Source organism: Pristiophorus japonicus, chromosome 10 (assembly GCF_044704955.1).
Source record: "Pristiophorus japonicus isolate sPriJap1 chromosome 10, sPriJap1.hap1, whole genome shotgun sequence".
NCBI classification, from domain to species: Eukaryota; Metazoa; Chordata; class Chondrichthyes; family Pristiophoridae; genus Pristiophorus; species Pristiophorus japonicus.
The window spans coordinates 134,875,332-134,895,200 of record NC_091986.1 but is presented as its reverse complement, the minus strand read 5'-3'; the positions used below and the strand labels follow the sequence as shown (position 1 = coordinate 134,895,200).

The following is a 19,869-nucleotide window of genomic DNA, read 5'->3' as shown; positions in this document are numbered from 1 at the left end:
ACCAACCTACAGCCTCATGAAGAATCTTCTGGCTCCAGTGAAACCCACAGATAAATCGTATGAGGAGCTGTGTACACTGGTTCGGGAGCATCTTAACCCGAGGGAGAGCGTGCTGATGGCGAGGTATCGGTTCTACACGTGCCAGCGATCTGAAGGTCAGGAAGTGGCGAGCTACGTCGCCAATCTAAGGCGACTTGCAGGACAATGTGAGTTTGATGGCTACCTGGAGCAAATGATCAGAGACTTTTTTGTACTGGGCACTGGCCACGAGACCATCCTGTGAAAATTTTTGACTGTCAAGACACCGACCCTCAGTAAGGCCATTGCGATAGCACAGGCGTTTATGTCCAACAGTGATAACATCAAAAAAATCTCTCAGCACACAAATGCTAGCAATGTTCATAAATTAAATGGAACTGTGTTTGCGAGCAGAAATGTACAGGGCAGAACCCACGAGTCTGCAACTGCCAGCAGACCTCAGGTGACCCAAATGACTCAGAGTTCCCAACAAAGGATGAATGCAAGGCAATTCACACCTTGTTGGCGTTGTGGAGGCTTCCATTCAGCCTATTCATGCCACTTCAGAGGGTATGTTTGCAAGAGCTGTGGAACAATGGGGCACCTCCAACAAGCTTGCAAACGAGCTGCAAGCTCTGCAAAACCTGCTAAACACTACGTGGCAGAGGAAGATCAGTCCATGGTGGATCAAAGCAATTTCGAGACTCAGAGAGAGGAGGCAGATGCTGAAGTACACGGGGTGCACACATTTTCAATGAAATGTCCACCTATAATGCTAAACGTAAAATTCAATGGCTTACCCGTAGCCATGGAACTGGACACTGGCGCTAGCCAATCCATCATGAGTAAAAAGATGTTTGAGAGACTGTGGTGCAACAAGGCATTCAGACCAGTCCTGAGCCCCTTCCACACGAAACTGAGAACGTACACCAAAGAGCTTATCACTGTCCTGGGCAGTGCCATGGTCAAGGTCATCTACGAGGGCACGGTGCATGAACTGCCACTCTGGATTGTCCCGGGCGATGGCCCCACACTGCTTGGAAGGAGCTGGCTGGGCAAAATTTGCTGGAACTGGGATGACATTCGAGTGCTATCATATGTCGATGAGCCCTCATGTACCAGGTTCTTAACAAATTTCCTTCCCTTTTTGAGCCAGGCATTGGAAACATTTCCGGGGCGAAGGTGTGGATCCACTTGGTCCCAGAGGCACGACCCATTCACCAGAAGGCACGAGCGGTACCTCACATGATGAGGGAGGGAGTGAAAATCGAGCTGGACAGGCTGCAATGCGAGGGCATCATCTCCCCAGTGGAATTCAGCGAGTGGGCCAGCCCAATTGTTCCAGTACTCAAAAGTGATGGCACGGTCAGGATTTGCAGCGATTATAAAGTAGCTATTAATCGTTTCTCGCTACAGGACCAATACCCGCTACCTAAGGGAGACGACCTATTTGCGATGCTGGCAGGAGGCAGGACGTTCACCCAGCTCGACCTGACTTCAGCCTACATGGCGCAGGTGCTGGAGCTGTCTTCGAAGGGCCTCACCTGCATCAACACGCACCAGGGATTGTTCATCTACAACAGATGCCCGTTTGGAATTCGGTTGGCTGCAGCAATCTTCCAGAGAAACATGGAGAGCCTACTCAAGTCGGTACCACACACGGTGGTCTTTCAGGACAATATATTGGTCACGGATCAGGAGACTGCCGAGCACCTACAAAACCTGGAGGAGGTCTTCCAGCGACGGGATCACGCGAAATGCGTCTCCATGGCAACAGAAGTGGAGTTTTTGGGAAGAAAGACCGCGGCGGACGGCATTTGGCCCACAGACACCAGGACAGAGGCTATCAGGAATAAGCCCAGGCCACAGAACGTCACGGAGCTGCGGTCGTTCCTGGGACTCCTCAACTATTTTGGTAACTTCCTATCAGGGTTAAGCAAGTTTTTAGAGCTCTACATGTGTTATTGCGCAAAAGTGAGAACTGGGTCTGGGGTAAAAAACAAGTAATTGCTTTTGAGAAAGCCAGAAACATTTTATGCTCCAACAAGCTGCTTGTATTGTATAACCCGTGTAAAAGACTTGTGCTAGCATGTGATGCATCGCCGTACGGAGTCGGGTGTATATTACAACAAGCTAAAGTTGCGGGGAAGTTGCAACCTGTCGCCTATGCTTCCAGGAACTTGTCGAAGACTGAGAGGGCCTACAGCATGATTGAGAAAGAGGCATTAGCGTGTGTGTTCGAGGTAAAGAAAATGCATCAGTACCTGTTTGGCCTCAAATTTGAGCTGGAAACCGATCACAAGCCCCTCACATCCCTGTTCGCTGAAAACAAGAGAAAAATACTAATGCCTCAGCCCGCATACAAAGGTGGGCACTCGCGCTATCAGCGTATAACTATACCATCCGCCACAGGCCAGGCACCGAGAACTGTGCGGATGCTCTCAGTCGGCTACCATTGCCCACCACGGGGGTGGAAATGGCGCAGCCTGCAAACTTGTTGATGGTGGCGCAGCCCGCAGACTTGTTGATGGTCATGGAAGCGTTTGAAAATGATAAATCACCTATCACGGCCCACCAGATTAGGACATGGACCAGCCAAGATCCTCTGCTGTCCCTAGTAAAAACTGTGTACTGCATGGGAGCTGGGCCAGCATTCCTGTTGAAATGTAAGAGCCAATCAAGCCGTTCCAGCGGCGAAAGGACGAGCTGTCCATTCAGGCAGACTGCCTGCTGTGGGGTAACCACGTAGTGTTACCAAAAAAGGGCAGGGAGACGTTCATCTCGGATCGCCACAGCATACACCCGGATATAGTAATGATGAAAGCGATAGCCAGATCCCACATGTGGTGGCCCGGTATCGAATCTGACTTAGATTGCTGTGTACGGCAATGCAGCGTATGTGCTCAGTTGAGCATCGCGCCCAGAGAGGCACCACTAAGTTTGTGGTCCTGGTCCTCCAGACCATGGTCGAGGATCCATATCGACTATGCGGGCCCGTTTCTCAGTAAAATGTTCCTGGTGGTGGTGGATGCTTTTTCAAAATGGATTGGACATGAAATAATGTCGGGAAGCACCGCCACCGCTACCATTTAAAGCCTGAGGGCCATGTTTGCCACCCACAGCCTGCCTGACATACTGGTCAGTGACAACAGGCCATGTTTCACCAGTGCCGAATTTAAAGAATTCATGACCCGCAATGGGATCAAACATGTCACCTTGGCCCCGTTTAAACCAGCCTCCAATGGGTAGACAGAGCGGACAGTACAAACCATCAAACAGAGCCTTAAATGAGTCACAGAAGGCTCACTCCAAACCCGCCTGTCCCGAGTACCACACGAGACCCCACTCGCTCACAGGGGTGCCCCTGGCTGAGCTACTCATGAAAAGGACACTTAAAACCAAACTCTCGCTGGTTCACCCCAACCTGCATGATCAGGTAGAGAGCATGTGGTGTTTTTGCACCTTGCTATAGACTCACACGAGGCATGTACTGCAGACAAGGTCACTACGTGACCTGAACCTTTATTCCCAGGACCAAGAAGTGCTGACCCTCCCTTTATATACCTGGATGCCCAGGTGAGGAATGTCTCCCACAACTTCACCCACTGTGGTCAAGGTGTGCATTACTCCGGTGTATACGGTGTACAGTGTTGTTACATAAAGGTTACAGTTATGTGAAGGTTACAAACATGAGAGAGCAGGCGGCAGCAACAAAATGTAAATGATGGTCACGCCACTGTGTCACGAGAAATTGATCTGAATGACCTTGTGTATGTGCTAAACTATGGACATGGTCCCAAGTGGATCGCGAGCACGGTGATAGCTAAAGAAGGGAATAGGGTGTTTGTAGTTAAACTAGACAATGGACAAATTTGCAGAAAGCACCTGGTCCAAACGAGGCTGCGGTTCACAGACTGCCCTGAACAACCCACAGCAGACGCCACCTTTTTCTAGCCCACAACACACACCCAAAGGATCAACGACACCATGCCGGACCAGGAAATTGAACCCATCACACCCAACAGCCCAGCAAGGCCAGGCTCACCTAGCAGCACTGCAGGGCCAACAACATGCCAGCCCAGCGAGGGCACAGCCAACACACCAGAACAGACATTTGTACCGAGGCGGTCCACCAGGGAAAGAAAGGCTCCCGACCGCTTCACCTTGTAAATAGTTTTCACTTTGATTTTGGGGGCGGGTGGTGGGAGTGATGTTGTGTATCTGTAAAGCATGCACTCCCATGTTCCGCCACAGGGAGCTCATCCCCTGATGTCCCAAGGGATCTCAGCATCCCTTGGGAGCACTGTATATAAGCCGGCACCTAAGGCCTGTTCCTCACTCTGGAGTGTCTTATTAAAGACTGTGGTCACTGTTACTTTAATCTCCCTGTGTGCAGCCTCATCTGTGTTCGGAACACAATACTATCAATCAACAAAACACAAGTGATTAAAAAAAAAAGATATTTGAAGTGGTTTGCTTTCAATGTGCAACTGATGTGTGTTTTTTTTAAAAAAGAATTCAAATTAGGATGAAGAAAGACTGGTGTTCTGATATATTTAACACTTTTTTTTTAAACTCTCTTATTAATTGTAAAAGCAAAATCAAAATATTGCACTTGCTCGAAATCTGAAATAAAAACAGAAAATGCTGGAAGTATTCAACAGGTCAGGCAGCATCTATGGAGACAGAAACAGAGTTAACGTATCAGGTCATTAACCTTTCATCAGAACTGGAAAAGATTAGAGACGTAACAGGTTTAAAGCAAGGGCAGAGGCAGGGAAAGGCGTGGGGGGGGGGAGCTGCGGGAGGGGCGGCGCGGCAGTGGGGGAGGAAAGAACAAAAGGCAAGGTCTGTGATAGGGTGGAAAGGAGGAGAGATTAAATGACAAAAGGGATGGTGGTGCAAGGGGAAAGGAGATGGTAATGGGCCAAGTAAAGAAACAAAAGATGGATCTAGAGGAGGTCTAAATGGTAATGTCAGAATCATCAGCAACAGTTGCTGTCCGAAAGAATGGAGCCAGAGGTTATGATTGAAATTGTTGAAATTCACGTTGAGTCTGAAAGTTCCCGATAGAAAGATGAGGTACTGTTCCTTGCGTTCACGTTGAGCTTCATTGGAATAGTGTAGGAGGCCGAGGTCATAGTGGAAGTGGTCCAGAGAATTAATTGTAATCTCGTCCAAAGAACATAATACTTTGCTGATCCATTATAGTGATTATTAAAGGACCTGGATGCATCACTGCTCACTTTTTAAATGAAAGGACAAGGGGCTAGAACCTCCACTTTTGTGGTTGAAATTTCCGGTGTGGGCGTTAAAAAAGAGTTTGCAGATCGCCGGCTTCTCGCCCATTCTCAAAGCAGCTAGTCCCCACTTTTGAAAATGGGCGTTACCGCGAACAATATAAAATGGGTGGTAGCGTTAAATTTTTTTGACCTTCTGCCGTAAAGTGTGGTCGTCCTTAGCAGCGGCATGGCAACGTTTGATTTCCACGATTCAGGAGGTCAAGGGTCATTATGACGTGCGCAGAAGAGGAGACAGAGAGAGAGGGAGCGCAGAGGGACTCAAGGCGTGTTTGGGTGTGGTGTGGCTGCTTTGGGAGGAAGGAGGGAGACTTTAGAGCTTCACAGCAAGTAGGCAAACAAAAAGTAGCTGTTACCAGCCACATATTTGCCCGAATTCGGCCTATAATGGAGAGAGAGGAGAAGGCAACACAGCACGCTGTGGAGACTGACGCTGGAGAGAGCAGTGAGGTGGGAGTGGAGCACATTAGAGGGCGCAAAAGAGCCAGGAGGTTCTCGGACGAGGCAAATGCCTCCCTCCTGCAGGCACGCTGAGGTGATTTGACACAGGGAGGGCGTGGGAAGCCCATCCCAAACACATACAAGAAGATATGGACCGAGATCGTCGACGACCAACGAGGTGCCTGAGGGCAAACAATGCCGCAAATGATGGAACGACATTGTAGGATCTGCAAGAGTAAGTATTACAATGATTTACAAGTACTTATGTATTTATATAATGTGATTTGTAAGAGTCATGATTGACTATCATCAGATGTGAGGTCTTTCACTTTTACCAGGAATGTTTTACGCAAAGCCTGTGGTCACGGTGTACGTCTTTAGATAAAGAATGATAATTTTCATAATAATCATGATAACATCTGTCGGTCATGTGTTGTATCAGTGTCTGTGACAGTACCTAGCAATGATATCATGCAATGATCTCATGCTATGTCACCCTGTCGACAATGAGGTCCGTGCAGAAACGAACAGGTGGGGGACCACCAATCCCCAGCGACATCACTGACATGGAGGAGCATATGCTTGCACTCGTGGGGAAGCACACGCGGACAGCCACAGACACATCGGGAGACCCTGCAGTGATGCGACGTGAGTAAAGCTTACTCCATTGCGTGATGTAAAGTCAATAGATGCCACACCCACTCATATTCGAACAATCATATATGATAAATAATTTCTAAAATTGCCATAGAAATAATGATGGCCTAATGAAAATCATTGGAATGCAAATGTGTTGATGGTCATGAAATGTGATGTCTGCGATGATTTTGAGAGCAGTGGTGCTTTTGTCGTGCATATGCTGTGTGGAGCGCTGGACTCACCTTGTCACCTTAGCACCCCTTTCTCCTCTAATAACCTCATTTGTGTTTTGCAGCTCAGCCAGCAGCACGTACCAAGACAAGACAAAAGAGGCCAGAATGTGGGGGCGCGGGGCAGGGGTCGGCAGACGATTCTACATCTGGTGCTGAGGAGCTCCGATTCTCGCCCATCAATCTGCTGGATGTGTTCTCCACGGATGAGAGCATGGATTTCAAGGAACCTGCAGCGCCACGCTCCAGAAACCATTCCACACGAGGCCATCTAGTGCCATCTAGTGGTCCTCTGGTCATTTCCGCCACCACTCTGGAGGTACCGGCCCCAAGCACCTCGCCACAGGGCACCCAATTTGTCCCCAGAACAGCGCCGACCCCGCGGAGGTCCTGTGGATGTGGCAGGTCTGTTCCACAAGCGCCACATGACAGCGGAGAGATGGTACAGTTGTCCAGGAGGGCTGTAGACATTGGTGACCAGCTCATCAAAGCATTGGGAGGCATATCCTGACAGCTGGCCACCATCACCAAGTACATTCCACGGATGGCGGTGGCTCTGGATGTGATAGCCAGGGACACTGCTGCCACAGGCCCCCCAGTGGTCCCTGAGCACGTCACTCCACCCCTAGATTCCGCACCACCACTGCGAACGACAGATGAGAACAAGGACCAAGATCCTGCTTCTGCATCAGAGAATGTTGCCCCCTCGACACCCCCTGCTCCCGAACCCATGCAATGACTGCATCTGCCTTCATCACCCCAATGAGGCACTGTCTGAGGAGCTCCTCGGCCAGGCGCCGTGGAGTGAAGCGGGGTAGGGAGAAGAAGGGGAGGGGGGAAGGAAAGTGAGGTGCATGTCCACAGGTGATGGCTGTGTTATATCTCCATCTGGGTGTATGCAATTTGTTGCAATGTATGGGGGCTGGGGATCATGCTCGTGCTTTGCCTTTGTATTCTGTGCTGCGGGACATGTTGAACATGTAATTTATGTCAATGGTGGAAAAAGTGGGGTGTGGGTGGGGGTTGGGTGTTATTGGTTGTGGTACTTATGATTTCAGACCAATGTTGGTATAACATTTTTGTTATTGAACATAACCTTGTTGCGTATTGTCTCAGATAGCTGCACCGTTACACATTGGTGATTCCGTAACGTGAAAGGGTTAAATACAACTTTACATCAATCAACGTAAACTTTAACTAGCACCAAAGTGATGGGCGCCATTGATGTCTGAGCTGCACACACACAGCAGTGTGCCAGCGTTGTCACTCACATTAACGCTCTTTCAGGCAAATCGTTCAGATATCAGCTCCTCACGTAAGAGTGGGATTTTAAAAATGCCAGCCACACCGCTGGCATTCGTTCAGAATAGTTCCACTTTTTGTGGGTGTTTTTTTTGGGCCAGCGATATTGTGGCCGATATGTGTGCGAGGTGGTGAAGTTGATGCTGGGCGATCTCATGCCGCTAGCTTTGGTAAATATGCCCTTTATGCCAAAAAAAGTGGGCGGGCGGTATTATTGATTCTCGGCGTTAAATCAGTGTGGAAATTAATGCTGAGTGATATTATGTTGATCTCACCCATTCTGATGATTCTGCCCAAAAAAAGTGGGCAGGCAGTAATATTTTTTCCCGATGTTAAGCACATTGGGAAAGTAACGCTCGGCGATACGTTTTCTAAAAATGAGCGTCAGTTTCCAGTTTGTGGCTAAATAGGCGATATCTGGGCATTATACGTCATTTCAGCGGTAAAATGGGCGTTAAGTTGGCGTTAAGCATGCAAAAAAAGTGAAAGTTCTAGCCCTATGTTTCTTCATTCCTGAAGGGTACTGCTTAAATTTTAAAAATTAAATGGATAATGTTTTTTATTTTTAATGGCTATTTTAGCACAGCCAATTCAATCCTAACTTTCCTGTGAACAGCTGAAGTGATGTGGGATTAAAAAAAAATTAGAAAAGATACAAAAGTGTAGATATAATGGAATAGTAGAGGAGATGGAATAAAACAGTACAATTGTACAAATATAATGGGCTCAAAATTGGCCCACCCCTTTTTTTGGCGCACTCACTGGAGATGCGCCGCTTTTCTTCATTGAAAAGTGCTCTGAAAAAAATTGCTCCCCACTTTGGCTGCTGTCCGGCCTCTCCCGGGTCTCCCGGACCAGTTGGCTCAGGGGCGGAGCCAGCATCCTGCGCTGAAAGCAGTGCCGGGACATCTGCACATGAGCGTTGGAGTGTGCGCGCATGCGCAGTAGCTCCTCGCCCCCAGCCTCTCAGTGTGCGTGCTGCAGCGTGGGACCCAATCATCACCATCATCATCATAGCGGCTGCTGGTGCATCCTGCCCCTATCCCAGGCTGAATGGGCTACCGCACAGGCCGGCCCGCTGCCTTCCCGGGCTGAAGATGAAGGTAGGGTAGCACTTACTTCTATTTTTTATTTGGATATTTTGAAAAAATTATGTAAATATGTTTTGTCTCTTGTGAATAGTGGTGACCATTTGACAAGCCTATTTATCTGGTGCTATTGTGAAAGAAGAACATAAGTGACAGAGAAACAGTGAGAGAATATCTTATTTATTGAAGTAGACTTTATTTAGATAATATGGGCTCAATTTGGCCCAGTATAATCATTGCAAACAAATAGTTGTTTAAATTAGTTGTGAGTTTAGGGCAATTTAATTCAACTATCTTTTACTTCCTTTATTTTTGTAGTTTAAGCTTCCATGAATGCTTCTGTTGTATAGTAAATTAACTTTGTGAAGTTTGTCACACGATGTCCTGTATAGCTGTTTGATCCTATTCACATTCTTTAGTCAAGTCATTAAGTTCTGCTGGCCTCTGATGTACCTACCCGCACTGATTTCTTAACTCTCAGCAAGGGTTTTCACAAGTGGCCACAAGTGGCCACATACGCTGGCCTAAGTAGATTTGGAGTAACTATTAACTGGCCAAAGTGGCCCAAATGGCCAAAACTGGCGTAGGTGGCTGGTAACGCCCCCTTTTGAAAAAAACTAAAGTAAACTAAAAAAAATCCTAACTAACTCACTTACACTGGCGCAAATTGAATGTGCAAAATGAGGATTTTTAGGATACTCCTGAAAAATCAAGTTGCTCCAAAATAAATGGAGCAACTCCTGGCCAATTGTGAGCCCAATAAATGGACAATCACACTAAGAAGTAACATAAAAAAAGGGTCAGGAATCATGGCTATGGATACTAAAAGCTCTACACAAACAGAACTCATGTTAAGAGTGGAAGCAATTCTTCCTCGATTCCGAGGGACTATCTATGATGATGATGACACAAACACTAGAGGCCAGAAGATCACGATATAAACACACACGAGGATGGCCATTCAGGACTCTTCCAGGAAGGCGCTATAATCCATTCTAAATGGCATCCATATGTTTCTGGCTTTTCACCTTCACTACTCTACCCAGAGATCCATCCCATTTCCTGATCACACTTTGTGTGGAGAACTTCCTAATACCAATGGTATTTTACTAATTTGAACCAGTGTCTTTTTGTTTAGTTTGAAATCATTTTGAGTTTACCTTTCAAAGTAATTTTCGACGTCTACCTTTTTCTTATAATTTACTACTTCCTATATTTCTGTAATATCAGTCACCTCCTTTCAAGTCTGAAAAGTCTAAGTTTCTCCAGTCTCTCCTCATAACTCTGACGTCACCTGATGCTAGGAATCATCCTTGTGGCTGAACTAATGGAGGCCTATACTCGTGAGTGATTTCATGGGTATCATGGCAATTTGGATAAATAATTATATAGATTTGGTCATACAGATTGCTACAAAGGGACAAAAAGAATAAAGCGTGAGGACGATTTTGCAATATTTTGCTTTGTAGAAGTGTGTGAAGGTGTGGTTTTTATCAGAAGAATATGATGATAACCGAGATAAATAAATGTGAAGCTACAATAGAGAAGATTGTGAACATAAAATGCAATGTCATAGACTTTTATAAATGTAGTCATAGCAAATAGATGGTTAAGGAAACAATAAGAACACTGAAGGATCCAACGAATGACAAGATATCAGTGACAAATGGATGTAGATATCCTAAATTACTTCTTTATGTCTATGTGCATAGAAGGAATCAAGGGCTTCCGACCAATGTGGAACTAGAATTTCTAAGGCAAGAAAAATAAATATCAAGAATGCCAACGAAGAGGCATATGCTAATAAAAAAGAACAAGGCACTAACATAAAATAATAAAGGGTGTCCTATAGGAAAGAATAATGAAGTACATAGAAAAATATCGAACAAGAGGAAATCAGATGGCTTCATGAAAGAGATGTCATGCTTGTCAAACAGTAAAGCAATTTATAGACTTGTTGAACAAGGATGTTACATATATAGATTTGAGCAAAGCTGTTGCTATGCCACAAAGGGGAATAATCCATAACATTGAAAAGCACCAAATGGGATGGGGGTAGTTCTAAAATGGATCAGAAATTGGTAGAGTTAGAGGAAACAAAAGGTAGTTGCACGTGAAGACACAAAGATTTGGAAGGAGGCGACTAGAAGATCCTTAGGAACCAAAACTGCAACCATTGCTGCCTGAAATGTACATACATGAGCTGGATGTGGGAAAGAAACAAAACTGACCAAATTCACAGATGATACAAAACTAGAGAGGGGCAGAATTGTTAATGTTACAAAGCAAATAGAGAAGACATAAAGGGCACTGGATAAATTGGAAAATTGGGCTGATATGCAGCAAATGTTGTTTAATGTGGATAAATGCAGAATGATGAAATTGGGGAAGAGGAATAAGCAGGATACATGGTAGTAGTCTAAAGATATAGCTCAGAGATCGGTGGGTACTGGTGGATAGATCTCTGAAATCATCAATGTAGCATATTCCAGTGAAAAAGAAGGGCGGTAAGAAAATGGATAACCAGCCGTGGATAACCAAGGAAATAAAGGAGAATATCAACTTAAAAACCAATGCGTATAAGGTGGCCAAGGTTAGTGGGAAACTAGAAGATTGGGAAAATATTAAACAACAGCAAAGAATGACTAAGAAAGCAATAAAGAAAGGAAAGACAGATTACGAAAGTAAACTTGCGCAAAACATAAAAACAGATAGTAAAAGCTTTTACCAATATATGAAACGGAAAAGAGTGACTAAAGTAAATGTTGGTCCCTTAGAAGATAAGAAGGGGGATTTAATAATGGGAAATGTGGAAATGGCTGAGACCGTAAACAATTATTTTGTTTCGGTCTTCACAGTGGAAGACACAAAACCATGCCAAAAATTGCTGGTCGTGGGAATGTGGGAAGGGAAGATCTTGAGACAATCACTATCACTAGGGAGGTAGTGCTGGACAGGCTCATGGGACTCAAGGTAGACAAGTCCTCTGGTCCTGATGAAATGCATCCCAGGGTATTAAAAGTTATAGCAGATGCATTCGTTATAATCTACCAAAATTCTCTGGACTCTGGGGAGGTACCAGTGGATTGGAAAGCAGCTAATGTAACGCCTCTGTTTAAAAAAGGGGACAGACAAAAGGCAGGTAACAATAGGCCGGCTAGTTTAACATCTGTAGTGGGGAAAATGCTTGAAGCTATCATTAAGGAAGAAATAGCGGGACATCTAGATAGGAATAGTGCAATCAAGCAGACGCAACATGGATTCATGAAGGGGAAATCATGTTTAACTAATTTACTGGAATTCTTTGAGGATATAACGAGCATGGTGGATAGAGGTGTACCGATGGATGTGGTGTATTTAGATTTCCAAAAGGCATTCGATAAGGTGCCACTCAAAAGGTTACTGCAGAAAATAGATGTACATGGAGTCAGAGGAAATATATTAGCATGGATAGAGAATTGGCTGGCGAACAGAAAGCATAGAGTTGGGATAAATGAGTCCTTTTCGGGTTGGAAATTGGTGGTTAGTGGTGTGCCACAGGGATCGGTGCTGGGACCACAACTGTTTACAATATACATAGATGACCTGGAAGAGGGGACAGAGTGTAGGGTAACAAAATTTGTAGATGACACAAAGATTAGTGGGAAAGCGGGTTGTGTAGAGGACACAGAGAGGCTGCAAAGAGATTTAGATAGGTTAAGCGAATGGGCTAAGGTTTTGCAGATGGAATACAATGTCGGAAAATGTGAGGTCATCCACCTTGGGAAAAAAAACAGTAAAAGGGAATATTATTTGAATGGGGAGAAATTACAACATGCTGCGGTGCAGAGAGACCTGGGGGTCCTTGTGCATGAATCCCAAAAAGTTAGTTTGCAGGTGCAGCAGGTAATCAGGAAGGCGAATGGAATATTGGCTTTCATTGCGAGAGGGATGGAGTACAAAAGCAGAGAGATCCTGCTGCAACCGTACAGGGTATTGGTGAGGCCGCACATGGAGTACTGCGTGCAGTTTTGGTCACCTTACTTAAGGAAGGATATACTAGCTTTGGAGGGGGTACAGAGACGATTCACTAGGCTGATTTCGGAGATGAGGGGGTTACCTTATGATGATAGATTGAATAGACTGGGTCTTTACTCGTTGGAGTTCAGAAGGATGAGGGGTGATCTTTTCGAAACATTTAAAATAATGAAAGGGATAGATAAGATAGAGGCAGAGAGGTTGTTTCCTCCGGTCGGGGAGACTAGAACTAGGGTGCACAACCTCAAAATACGAGGGAGCCAATTTAAAACCGAGTTGAGAAGGAATTTCTTCTCCCAGAGGGTTGTGAATCTGTGGAATTCTCTGCCCAAGGAAGCAGTTGAGGCTAGCTCATTGAATGTATTCAAATCGCAGATAGATAGATTTTTAACCAATAAGGGAATTAAGGGTTATGGGGAGCGGGCGGGTAAGTGGAGCTGAGTCCACGGCCAGATCAGCCATCTTGTTGAATGGCGGAGCAGGCTCGAGAGGCTAGATGGCCTACTCCTGTTCCTAATTCTTATGTTATGTTCTTATATGGCAGCAACAAGAGAGTTCACAAGATTTCTGGGTGTATAATCAGAAAGATAGAGCATAGATCCCTGAAAGTGACTGAGTTTGTATAAAGTATTGGCCTGGCTGCACCTGTAGTACTGCATGCAAGTCTGTTATCAGTACCACTGTAGGGACATCTTGGTTTTGTAGATTACATCAGACTGTAACTAAATTGATACCTTGGACTAATCACCTGGAGGAACTGAAATTGGAAATGTTTACTCTTGACAAAAGGTGGCTCACAAGCAGTCTTGCTGAATTATTCAAGCAAGAATTATTCAAGGTTGCAAGTTATACTATGCTACAGATCTGAGATCCCTAGCTACAAAATATGATTTGTAGCTGACAAAATTGTACCATATTCTGGGCGCTAGGAGACAGTTGCATGTGTCTGTGTTTACACATTTGGATGAAGCTCTGCTCCGCAAACAGTACATTTTTAAGTGTTTTAAGAATGTGGGCACAAGTCTCTGTACTTTCTAAGCATTTAAATCGACTCTGTTTAATTTTCAAAAGTGTACAAGAGGTCCAAAGGCCCCCTTGAGCACCTTTTAAACTTAGTTGGATGATACACTGGAGTTACACTCCATGCCATGTCAATCCCGTGTGTGTGAGACTTAACTTCCATGGGATCCCACATTGCTTCTCTCCAGAGGCAGAACAGGACTTATTTATGGAGTTCCATTATAACTTTGGTGTCGCTGCAGGTATACCTGTAGACTTCTTCAGGGATAATAAAGAGGTAGTGTAGAATTTATATCTTTAAAACAATGGGCTGGAAATTCCCCAACCTTGCACCCGGTTTATCGGCGATATTTTGCCGTTTTGGATGAAAAACGGCGATCCAGGAAATTCGATGAAGTCTTGTGCCAGCAATTTTTAAGTATTGCTGGGGAGCGGACCGCCAGCGTGCAAGACTGGAAAAAGCACTTTCGCCTAAAATTTGGCTCGCAGCGCACCTGTAGATAGAACCAAAAAAAAAATGCCCGGGAAAAACCTGCGTTGCAGCCCTTGGAACAGCGGTAGGTATGAAGACCTGCAAAAAATATAAGTTACATTTTTTTATTCTTTTGCAGTGATTTGCTAGTTAAGTGTCTTGTGAATGTTTTGTGATTTTTTATTTTTTGTTTTTTGCAAGTTGTTTTTGGTGTTTACCCCCCTCCCTAGGCCCAACTCGCAGCGGCATCAGCCTCAGAGAAAAGTTGCAGAAAATTCGGGCTTTGTGCCACAAATCCTTGTGCAACGCCTATTTTTACTGATGAGCACATGTTTTCCCGAATGTTAGGCCTCCGAATCATAGCGGAGTCATGGCAGTATTTTTGGTGGAAAAATATCGCGATGACCAAAATTTGATTTCTAGTCCTAAGACGTTTAAAAGAGAAAATGCTTGAGCAAATCTGCTCTTTCTAAACTTAGAAACCATTTTGAAAATACAAATTGGTCCCTTGTTATAATCAGAGATAAGTAAGGAATAAAAGCATAACTGTAGTTAAAAAAAGAGGTAATTAAATTGTAAAATATTAGTTAACACACACTTTCCAAGTAAAACTCAGCCTGTGCATGCTGTACTCGGGTTTGAGTCATGGTAGTATTAAATAAAGTGATAAGAACGCTCCCTTGATGGATCAGTGATAGGTGCTTAGCCCAAGGTGCTTTTGGGCCATACACACCAGTAAGGTCCCAAAGGTCATGGTACATCAGTCATTGAAGGTTGGCATGCAGGTACAGCAGGCGGTTAAGAAAGCAAATGGCATGTTGGCCTTCATAGCGAGGGGATTTGAGTACAGGGGCAGGGAGGTGTTGCTACAGTTGTACAGGGCCTTGGTGAGGCCACACCTGGAGTATTGTGTGCAGTTTTGGTCTCCTAACTTGAGGAAGGACATTCTTGCTATTGAGGGAGTGCAGCGAAGGTTCACCAGACTGATTCCCGGGATGGCGGGACTGACCTATCAAGAAAGACTGGATCAACTGGGCTTCTATTCACTGGAGTTCAGAAGAATGAGAGGGGATCTCATAGAAACGTTTAAAATCCTGATGGGTTTAGACAGGTTAGATGCAGGAAGAATGTTCCCAATGTTGGGGAAGTCCAGAACCAGGGGTCACAGTCTAAGGATAAGGGGTAAGCCATTTAGGACCGAGATGAGGAGAAACTTCTTCACCCAGAGAGTGGTGAACCTGTGGAATTCTCTACCACAGAAAGTTGTTGAGGCCAATTCACTAAATATATTCAAAAAGGAGTTAGATGAAGTCCTTACTACTAGGGGGATCAAGAGGTATGGCGAGAAAGCAGGAATGGGGTACTGAAGTTGCATGTTCAGCCATGAACTCATTGAATGGTGGTGCAGGCTAGAAGGGCCGAATGGCCTACTCCTGCACCTATTTTCTATGTTTCTATGTTTCTATGTTTCTATGTTAATCTTGAATTTGTGCTCAGTTAGCAGATATCACTAGTGTTACATTTGCTCTACTGGCTAGGGAAAGGGAAAGAATCAATCAGGATTCCCATTTTTGATAAATTTCAGTGCCCCCCCCTTTCTAGAAAATACTTTTGTGTGGACTTTGGGTGAAGACAGATTGCCAAGTACACCATGGTTGAATAGCCTATTAACATTCCCTGCCTGGGTACACATATATTTTGCACAAGACACAGAAGTGTGGTTGGGACCTGTGGAACCATAAACCCAGAAAGAAAGAGTCAGCACATTCACAAGGGGGGTGGGGAGAAACCTGAAAGGATAGAAGAATTCAAACCAAAATGATAAGAAATGGACAATCTACTTTAATGCAGATGTTGCACTGTACCAGAAATAAACGGCTAACATTTTTATTGAAATAGTACAATTAATACAATTTAAACAACGTTTAATGAATTCTCTTTTGTGATACCCAATAATAACATTTCAAAATATAACTTTGACTTCGAGGCAGCTGTGCAGTAGAAAGGCATTTGTAATGTGTAGCCTTTAAGTTAATTTCAGCGCTTCAAAGCCTGATGTAGTGCACAATAACCCTGCCCATACCAGGTTAGATATGTTGTCCTTTGCCAAAGCCATAAAATCTAATTCAGTAGTGGGGGAAGAAAAAGTTTACAAAAGCAAGGTTACCTGAATTTGCCTTATTTTCACAGAAAAATAAAAATTCCATGCTCTTCATGGTTATGCGACTCCATAAACCGAGCATTGAAATTAATCAGCAGCACTTTTGCCCCACTGATGAGTGTGAAAATGCAGTGAAAAGTGTGCAAACCTCAGTGGGACTCGTGCTGTGACTCAGACTTCAGTGGAACATACAAGTAAAAGTACACAGACTGATTAATGGGCTGTCACTTTATTTGTTGATTAGTGAATTATTTATCCTTATAACTGTTTAATAATTCAGAACTGATAACTTTACAAATTACAGCTCAAAGCAAAATAGGAGGCAGTGAGACTCAAATGTGATCAATGTCCTTGTGCTTGGTGCACCCTTTCCGTGTGGTTTCTGCTGATCCTTCTCAGTATTGGGAAACACAACCCGATTCTAGAACAGGAATCGGATGTTGTATTTCAAACTACACTCATAAGATTCAGCAATGATAACAGCATGAGGATTGATTCAGGACATTCCATGCATGTGGCATTTTAGAATTTATTTTCTTTTCAAACTGATGTTAAGAATTGTACTTTTATGCATTTCATAACTGACATGATTCAGACTCTAAGGTAATTTGTTTGCTTACTGTGCTAATTGTTTAAAGTAATTGGGTAATTCAATGTTGCTTAGGATTACCTTACATTAAATAATGTTCCAGAAATCAAATACTGGAAAAAAAATCAATCATTCCAGCAGTTAGTAATACTCACTACATCTGCATATAAATTTACTGCACAGGTACCTATTGTTTAAATGCAATAAATATTGCTCAGAACGTAAAACTTTATTTATTTGAACTCTAACTTTGGTTTCTCGTTATTTTTTAAAGGCCTATATGTTATCTACTCTTTTACTGGTATTAAATTGAAATATGTTACTCTGTAGAAGTCAGACTGGCTAATTTTAATGTCTGGTGATGTGGTTCAGCACAGTTCCAGTTATGGTAACTTCATGATTTGCTTCAGATACAATTCCTCAGCAGATATGAAACTTAACAAGTTTGATTAGAAATGTAAAGTGTACACTGTCACAGCCAATTTTTTCTTCATTGAACTCATCTATTATATATTATTACTGTTTTTTTTTACCTATTTGTGAAGAAAAACTACTATATATAAAACAACTGCTATTGTCCATTACTCACACTACAGCACAAGGTAAAACATGGAAAAAATAGCCAGAGGCAAACTTTGCACCTGGTGAAAGCCTGCTGGAGCAGTGTGAAATTGTAGAGGCAATCTGCTCTTTGACCTTGCTAAATTTGAGTTCTGTTACTCTGCTGTAGGGAAAAGACAAGCATTATGCTTTGAGGATTTAATGACCTTTATGCTAATTGTTCAGATGGAGACGTGAACCTTTTCTAATTATTTGTTGTGAAGTGAGCAAAATATGTTTATTTAAGAGTGAGATTAATAGCTCACATATACAAAATTATTTCTTATCGGTCTCATTCAAAAATAATTACCAAAACAAAAAATATATATTTTCATCATCACATCATAAAACTATTAGTGATTTTGGTATCTTATTAGTAAAACTTCCAACAATTAGTTACTGTTGTTACACTGGTTAACTGATTGTTTTCCTTCACTCCTGAGCCAAGCAAAGGTCTAATCCAAGCATAAATCTCCAATACATCAAGTACTTCCCATTCACTCTCATTTTATGGAATTTCTAGTCCAGGCACAGTCTTAACATTTAATCCTGATCCAAGCCCTTCATCATCCTCAGATATATTATCACTCAGCGCATTGAATGCAGTCAATTCATTACCCACATTCACAGATCTCAGTTTAATGTGTGTTAAAAGGATGAATGTTTCATCTATAAATGTTTTCGTGTAATAGATAATTTTGCTATTTTTTTTTCAAACATAGTGTTTTGACTTTCTTTTTTTCAGACTTAATTGCAGAATGAATGAATAAATCCAAATATTCCAAATTGATCATTTTGTTATCATTCCTGATCTAATCACAACTATTGACAAACTAGACGTGCTTTAACCAGGACTCAAAAGTACTGGTTTGGTGGTAACAAAGTAAACTGGAGCTGTGAAACAGTAAGTTACACATTCTGCTTTTATTGATTGCACAATTGAAAGTGTTCAAAACTTGTACTCCTCTGAAGCAGAGATTCAGGACGAATTTTAAAATATGAATATACAAACCATAACTTTTCAACACAACTTGTAATACGATAAACCACAACTTTTCAATACTCACTATAAGCAATTTTACTGTTTATGTAGCTAAATTCTACATTACATTAGTACATGCAAGGGATTTGTTCACACAGCGGGCTCAAACAGTAAAGTGATTTTACACTTTAATAAAATTAAACAACAATTAGTCATCATATCATGTGGTAAAAATCAAGAGCCCTGTTGCTTCAGAACTGTAACACTTTCCCCAGAGATTGTTTTAACTTCAAAAGGTGGAACACATTAATAAAGAATTGCATGCTACATGTCTCTGGGACTCCACACCTGGAGCCACCACTAGCTCAGGCTTTAAATTCCATTCTCGAGTTAATAATATGTAACGTTCCAATATAGAGCTAAAAGGTCACTATTATACATAAGGAAAATTAAGCCGATGTTCTTGGTTGCCTTACAGTTCAACTACTCCAATAAATGAACATGTACAACAAGCCAAAGGGCTTTTTATTGCAAATTTAATTCATTTCTCTAGACAACTGTGAAATTTGCCATTGACATTAGTCATTACCCCAAGGCGAACTAAAAGATGATCTCAGTTAATAAATGATCCTTAACAAGGAACACTTCTATCTACTGTGATAATGGCACAGGCACATTTTATTAATGCAGGCTAGCTTCCTGCCAGAATCGTAGCATTCTCAACTATTTGGTGTCTGCTTGTTTCCTGTTCCCACTCGTGATATTAATAATTATGCAGTGGGATAATTAGCAACACAAAGAGTCATTCGTACCAGCTTGCAGCTAGATTTTTTTAAGCATGTTAACCTTCTGGGAGCAGAAACGACAAGCTCAGTCAAATAACCAACAAAGGTTGAACTTGCAGTATCCAAAAAGGTTAACTATCTGTGGCATCTCTTGCCTTAAATAACAAAATCATAGATATATGGAGATTTTACAGTAGCATTTCTCCAGATAAAACTTGACAACTT

The 19,869-nt window shown here is 43.1% G+C and overlaps 1 protein-coding gene across 1 annotated transcript in view; it reads right to left on the bottom strand.

The window, feature by feature from the left end:
• LOC139274800 (PC3-like endoprotease variant B) overlaps nucleotides 1-19,869 on the bottom strand; it is a 994,028-nt gene that overhangs the window by 973,127 nt on the left and 1,032 nt on the right. The window lies entirely within an intron of this gene.